The 7,216-nt window shown below is 51.1% G+C and overlaps 1 protein-coding gene across 4 annotated transcripts in view; it reads right to left on the bottom strand.

Annotated features, from left to right (window-relative positions):
- FOXN1 (forkhead box N1) overlaps positions 1-5,731 on the bottom strand; it is a 52,474-nt gene extending 46,743 nt beyond the window's left edge. For 2 of the 4 annotated variants that reach the window (XM_027862031.1, XM_027862026.1), the window contains exon 1: positions 5,635-5,731. The gene's annotated coding sequence lies outside the window, so the exon portion shown is untranslated. Of the gene's footprint in view, positions 1-1,275; positions 1,340-5,417; positions 5,569-5,634 lie in introns of those variants that run through there. The other 2 variants (XM_027862027.1, XM_027862030.1) reach the window with 2 other exon arrangements.
- Positions 5,732-7,216: the final 1,485 nt, after the last annotated feature.

Below are 7,216 nucleotides of genomic sequence, written 5' to 3' on the forward strand. Positions count from 1 at the left end.
GGATAAAGAAGAGAAAGTGAGCTAAGGAGATGTGAATATTACATGAGTTAAGGAAGCAAGATGCAGATAGGAAATGGGACTAAAGAAATGGGTGACAGAACTGATGAGGCTGAAGAGAAGAGAGCTGAGGATGTGGTGGAATGATGAGGTCTGAACTAAGGAGATGGGTGAAAGACCTGATAAGGCTGAAGAGAAGAGAGCTGAGGATGTGGTGGAGTGATGAGGAATGAACTACGGAGAAAAGGCTGAGGAGGAAGAACTTTACAAGTGGGACCCAGAAGGGAGCCTGAGGAGATAGGGCTGAGGACTTGGGAGATGGATAGGAGATGGGACTGATGAGATGGGATACTGAGATGCCACTGAGGAGAAGGGGCCTGGAGAGGCAGAGAGGAGATGGGAGACCAAGGAGCAGCAGCTGCAGCTGAGAAGGGGCTGAAGATGGAGAAGATGAGGGGGATGGGAGATGAGATGAGAGACCGAAGGGATAGATATAGAAGTCAGGGGATGGATGGGAGGCTGAGAAAATTAAGCTAACTCTGAAGAGAAGGGGACTGAGGAAATGGGGGGGGGGACAGCAAATAAGTCTGAGTAGATAAGAACCTGAGGAACCTCAGACATTAACAATGAATATTAATTGAGACCCTTAATATGTATGAAGGAATAGAGTCGAGGAACCATAGTTCTGGGGAGACAGAAACTCTTCTCCTGCTCTTAACTCCTGGGCCAGTAACAGATGCATCTGGATCTGGGGTCCCAAAGAAAGGGAGATCTCAGGGAAATTTAAATGGGAGACTGGAAAGAACCTTTCCAAGAGGCCATCCTCTACTGTACCCTGCCTCTGGGTGTGTGATGAACCCTCACCCAGGATAAATAGGTGTCTCTATTTTGGAAATCACCTTATCTGCTAACATCACCCCATCTGTTCCAAGTGATGAAAAGCTCTTCCTGAAATCAAACCTTTATCCCTATTGCTACAAAAACCAGTCTTCCTTGCCTTCTAAGTGCTTCCCTGCTCCCTTGTGTCAGGGATGGGTGAGGATGAAATTGTGGTTTTGGAAGTCAGTGGGGGAGAGGGCAGGGGAATGTGCTAGGACCTGATGTATGCTCGATTTTCTAGAAAAGAAGGAAGGGCAAACTTAGAAAGTCTCTGTCCTCTCTCCAGTTTTGTCCCCGCACCTACGCTTTTGTTTTATGGGGGTCAGATAAAGTAGGGGAAAATCTCCTAAAAGCACCTAAAGGGACAAGAGGATAGAGGAGATAAGGAAGATAACTTACCCTTGAATCTGCAGATTCAGCACATAATTGTAGGTCCACAACTCACATTAGTGGAAGATATCACATGGGATCTGTAAGAATTTTTTTTTTTCAGGTAGAGTTACCTGCTAGTCCTTGAGGAAAATACTTAAAGGAATAGACCTTGACTCAAGCAAGGAGGAAAGACTTACTGCCAGAGAGGGGTTGGGAAGGCTGAGACAAGTGGTGACATCACCTGTTCAAGGGCAAAACATTGTCAGTTTTAGAGAGGTGTCCTGCCCAAAGGCAGGGGGATAGACAAGGTGGCTTTGGAAGTGACCTTGCTACTCAATATATTTCACTTCTCTCGCTGACCTTTACTCATTACAGCACTCAGTTCCATGAGGGAGCTAAATGCTGGAGATGGGGTCTTAGGGATGGGAATGAATGAGTGATGGGAAAAAGAGCTTAGGGAGAGTGAATGAGTGCTTGGAGATGGGGGCTAAAAGATAGGAAGAAGGACTGAGGAATGGGGATGGAAATTAAATATGGGAATGGGGGCTAAGGAGTAGAGATGAAGCCTACATTCTGGGGACTGAAGGATGGGGATGGGTACTGAAGGGTGGGGATGGGGATGACTGAATGATTTGGATTCAGGATATGAATGGTGGGGATGGAAAAGGATGGATGAGGATTATTAGAATGATGGATAACAGAAGACGAGCTTGGAAAATGAGAGCTTGGGATGAAATCTAATAAGATTAAATGTAATAGAGAGAAATGTAAAGCCTTTTTCTTGGGTTCAAAAAATCAACCCTGCAAGTTGATAAGGCAGAGGAGGTGGAGCTAGTGTGAACAAAGATCTGAGGCTTTTGAAAGTCAACGATGCAAATGGTAGCCCCCCAACCTAATGTAATCTTAAGCTGCATTGAGAGAGCATGGTGTCCAACATAAGGAGGGAGGGTGGATGAATGGGGGTAATCAGACCCCATCTGGGAAACTGTGCTCAGATCTCAGGTGCCCCATTTTAGGAAGGGCATTGACAGACAAGCTCATCCAAAGGCAGGGAACCAGGACGGTGAGGGGACTTGGAAAGATGCCATTCAAGACTGATTGAAGGAGCTGAAAATGTTTAGCCTAGAGAAGAGAAGTTTTGGGAGGTGGGGACCACGTGGAACAGGGATTAGACTTGTTCCACTCTGTCCCAGAAGGCAGAGCTAGGAGCTGGGGGTGGCAGTCAAAGAGAAGCAGATTTGGATTTGACATGAGGAAAGATTCCCTAATGGTTAGAGCTGCCTCAGGTGGGTTTCCCCTCCCTCCCTGTAGGAGAACGATCACTTCCGGGTGCTTTATAAAGTGGATTCTCTTGTAGGTAAGGACTGAATTAAATGGCTTCTGAAATCCCTCCGGTATCAGATTTTGTAATTCAGCCGATGAGCTCTGAAGAATTCAGCAGGAGCTGTGTGCTAGGGAAAGGTGAAATTTCAGGAATAGAGCTGAAATGCTGGTAATGGGGGTTCAATGGAAGTTGATGGAGCTAAATGCTAGGGATAGGCACTGAAGGTTTTTTCCCCAATCAGAGTATAAGCTCCTTGAGGGCAGAAACTTGGCATTACTTATCTCTGTATCTCCAGTACATAACAAAGTGCCTTGCATTTGGTAGGTGTTTAATAAATGCCTGTTGAACTGCTTGTTTTTAGGGAGAAGGGGGCAGAAGGTTATAAACTAGGAGCTAAGTGCCAAGATGTGTTTGTGTGTGTGGGTGAATGTTCAAAATGCCCTGGATTCTGTCTCCTTCCTCAGATTCACTATCCCCAAAGGATTCTGGGGATCCCTGAGCCCCTGGGAAATAACGTCCTTCAAGAACTCTCTGGCATTCCCAGGAGAACAGGTTCCTGGCTCACCAAACTGGCAAGGGACCACGGCCAGGGGGGTCGGCATGCCCTGGCAGGCCCCAGGAGCCTGGAGCTGAGCTGTGTAGAGACAGTGGGAGGGGAGGGGCAGGTGGGGCAGGGCAGGGGCTGGGAGCTCTCAGGGGGCCACACCCCCTTCCTCTGACAGCCCCTCTCCAGGACCCCTTGGGATTCCCAAGCCTGGAGCAGGACTGAATTCCTCAGCCTACAACCTGGGCCACTACTGGCCCCTTCCCACACTGAGCTCAGAATCTGGAGTCAGGCAGGAGGCTTGGCTTCAAACCCTGATTCTGATGCTTATTAGCTGTGCAATCATGGGCAAATCGCTTTACCATTCTGGACTTCTGTTTCCTCAGCTGTAAAATGAGACAGATGGCCTAGAAGTCCCCTTACGGCTCTGTATCTGTGATACTATCCCATGAATCAGTTTGGCTCCATGGGAAGGCCTTGCTAGGGCTGGAGGTCCCAGATGCTGGTGGTCCTGCCTCCTCACATCTGAATCATTAACTTGCTTCCCATCGTCCTCTTCACAAATGAGAGCTCCATATGATAAAACCAGGTTAGAGAGCATCTAATCTAACCCTCTCATTTGACAGAGGAGGAAACTGAGGCCCAGAGAGGATGAATTGGCTTGCTTTAGGGTGCCCAGTGAGCTGATGGCCTTGGAAGACCAAGGACTAAGTTGGGGAGAGATGAGGAAATGACTTGAGATGGGTCCTGCACAGGAGAGTGAAGGTGAGGTTAAGGGGGCATGATGATTCCAAACTCAAGAGCTGTTTGGGCACCTTCTCTATCCCCAAGACCTCCTGAATATCCATCTATACCAAAGGAACTGGGATTGCTCCAACTGCTCAGAAGAGAGGGCAGTGGGCTGCCAGAAGCCTAACTTTATTTTACTGATGTGGAAACTGAGGCCCAGGGAAGTTAAGGGATTTACCCAAGGTCACTCAGGTAGTAAGTGTGAAAGGCAGGATTGACATCCAGCTCCTGTGATTCCAATTCCATCACGTGTCCCACCATACCAGAGTTTTCTACCTTTGAGGGCCATGTCGTCATGGGAGCCATTGAAATCCCCTTCTGCCACGGTTTGGACCCGGAAGAGGACAATTCTGCCTGGAATGAGGGACAGCCAGCATAGCAGTGAAGCTTCCCCTCTCAAGGGAAAAGGGAGAGACTCTCCCTTAGCCAGGACACCTTCTCTGCCCCTCCCCACCAAGTCCACTCGCTGTGACAGTGAAAAGAGGAAAACACACCCCCGTTTTCCAGCCCCTGGAAATTGACCCTCATCCTTTCACGTTTCTTTCCCTTGGTGACTAGACACTGGAAGATTTAGCAGGGGCTTGCCCTGGGAATGGTGGTAGTTTCTAAAAGGGGGAGGGGGAGTTGGAGAATGCCTGGGCTTTATCTGAGAGAGGGTGAAGGACAGTGGGGATGGATGGAAGATTGTTTCTGACTGTCTCTGCCCTGGGATCCCCTTGCCTCTCAATAAGTCCAAAATCCACAATCTCAGGTTATGCCTCACTTTCAGGTTCTCAATGCTATGGTAAAAACCCAACCCAGATGCTCCCCTTCACCCCTTTCCCCACATGCATCTGTTTCCTTTTGTGTTCTCTGTCCCTAAGACTACTGGGACTGCAAGGATTCCTGGTGCTGCCGAGTACTCCCTGCCCCGCAAATCCCAAATGATGGGTCTCCATCATTCCGCTCTACTTGCATCCACAGTCCCCTCAAGTAAGCAGGGGGCATGGTCTGAGGCAACGACTGTCTTCCACCTGCCTTCACAGCAAGACGTTGTCCTCATCTCAGACTCACCCATCCCTGTCCCAACAGACCTCGGTGTCCAGGCCCCTTGCTGACCCAGTACCTTCTGGGATCCCCACACGGAGCTGGCACATCCCCATCCTAGATCCACTCCCCTCATTTCCATTTCTCGACTACCCCTCCACCCAACCTCAACTCTGGCATAGCACGGCTGGAGACACCACTGGTCCCATCCTTCTGCTCAAATTTTCCATCTCCCTCCTCCCAGGCAAACTTTGCTGATTCCCCCCGTTCTGTCTGACATAGAGTGAGAAATGTTTCTCTATCCCGACTTTTCCTCCAGCCCCTTCCACCAAGCAACAGATCCAGAATGCCAATTTGTTTCATCAAGAAGGACTAAGGTAAGACAACCTGGGATGGGAATGAGAAGGAGGAGGGAGGAGGAGGTGGGAAAGACCCCTCGGTAACAACACCTCTTCCTTCCCCTCTAGTAGCCCTTGGGGCACTTACCTGCTTTGGACAGCAACCTGCAGACCTGTTCCCCTTTGGCAGGTGGGGGGAGTTTCAGATGGAAGTGTGGGGTGAACAGCGGAACTTCTCTGGGGTCGGCAGGCTCCCTAGGAGCAGCCCCCCAGCCGATGGTTAAGTAGCCTGCTTCTCTTCCCACCCCCTTGGGCCCCAGCCCCCTCTGGCCTCCACGGCTGAGTTGGAGCGGGTCTCCTCTTACCTTCTCAGCGAAGCAGGTCGGCGTGGGGCGCGCCAGGCTCAGGGGGCTGGGCTTCTTTGGGGGGGCAGAAGCCGTGCGCAGGCCTTGGGGAGCGCCGGGGTTCTGCGCTGACATCAGGTGAGGGGAGGCAGCTGCCAGGGTGAGCCAATAATTATGATATCAGCTTCCCCTCGCCCTGGGGGCCAGCCTGCCAAAATGGGAAAAAAAAATGACTAAGCAGCTATTTGCTCTTTCACTCTTGTTTGACAGGTACTGGCCTCCCGTGCAGCCCGGCCTCACCCTCCTCCCCGCCCCTCCACACCCCATCCCCCAAAACTCCACCCCCGCCCCTCCCAGTGCCAGCCCGTACCCCCTTCCCCAGACCTAGTAGGGATCCCCACTGATGCCCAGTGCTCAGAGAATGAGTGAAGGCTCCCTCCACCCACCTCATTCCCTAGCCCTCCCTCATCACCTTCACCTGTACCCCACCAGCCCCTTCTCCAGGGTGCCAGTCCCACAGGCGGGGCAAAGGCCTGCCAGGGCCTGCACATGTGTTTTGGGAGAGCCAGGGCCCAGCCACATATGTATTTGAGGAGACCCTAGGAAAAGGGAAAACAGAAGGGGGGCTGACAGCGGCACTGACATGGGACCCATGGAAAGGGTGGTGTTGTGGGCAAAGTTAGCTAGGGGACAGAATTGAGAGACCCCAGTGAGCACAGTTCTCTTGGGGTGGGGGTGGGTGCCCAAGGCAGAGATTCAATTCCTGTTGGTCTGGGCCAGAGCTGAGGCTGTTGGGGTAGGGAGCACGGAGCTAAGATCCTTTGCAGGTCTCTGTCCTTTCCATGACTTTGACCCTGCCCATCTCTCTGGCCTTTTCTCCAACTTTGTCTATATGCTGTCTGCATGTCTCTCTATCTCTGGTACCTCTTCCTGTCTCTGGGTTATTAATTACTAGCCTGAGCAACCTATTTGTGATTTGTGATATAGGACTGTGAGGGGGTTAGCGCTGGGGAACATAGATTCGGAAGATGGAGCCCTATGGGTTTGCCACCTATCTTGAGAATGAGCCTTCTCTCCCCTAGGCTCAGGTCCTAACCCTGTTTCTTCTATATCCCCAGTCACCAGCTGGCCTGGCACCCTCTCCTCTCCTTGCCCTTAACTCCCATCTCTCTAGCGGACCCCTTCCCTCCTGACTGCCTCCCTTCTCTGTATTTAGCCTCCCTCTCTGGTTCCCATGTTGTTCTCCATCCCGTCCTCTCTCTCCTTCCTTGCCCTGGTCTCCTTGTCCCCATGACCCTCTCTGAGGCCAGCAGTGAGCACCATGGAGAGATGAGGCCAAGGTCAGGGTCTCCAGGTGGGGGGCCTTTCCCAGGGGTCTTCAGGGCAGATTCCTTCCACATATGAGCATAGCTTTAGAGCTGAAAGGGATCTTGCGGGCCATCTCATTCAACCTCCTCATTTTGTTTGAAGTTTAGTAACACGTGCTCTTCATGATTCCAAGGCCAGCTCTCTATCTACTACGCCACGTGAATGTCCAAAACCCATAGAGGCCTTTTACCTTGTCTCGTGGAAAGGGTTCTTTCAGGAGCCACTTCCTGACTGG

Source organism: Vombatus ursinus, unplaced genomic scaffold (genome assembly GCF_900497805.2).
Source record: "Vombatus ursinus unplaced genomic scaffold, bare-nosed wombat genome assembly UNPS02014768.1, whole genome shotgun sequence".
Classification (NCBI taxonomy): Eukaryota; Metazoa; Chordata; class Mammalia; order Diprotodontia; family Vombatidae; genus Vombatus; species Vombatus ursinus.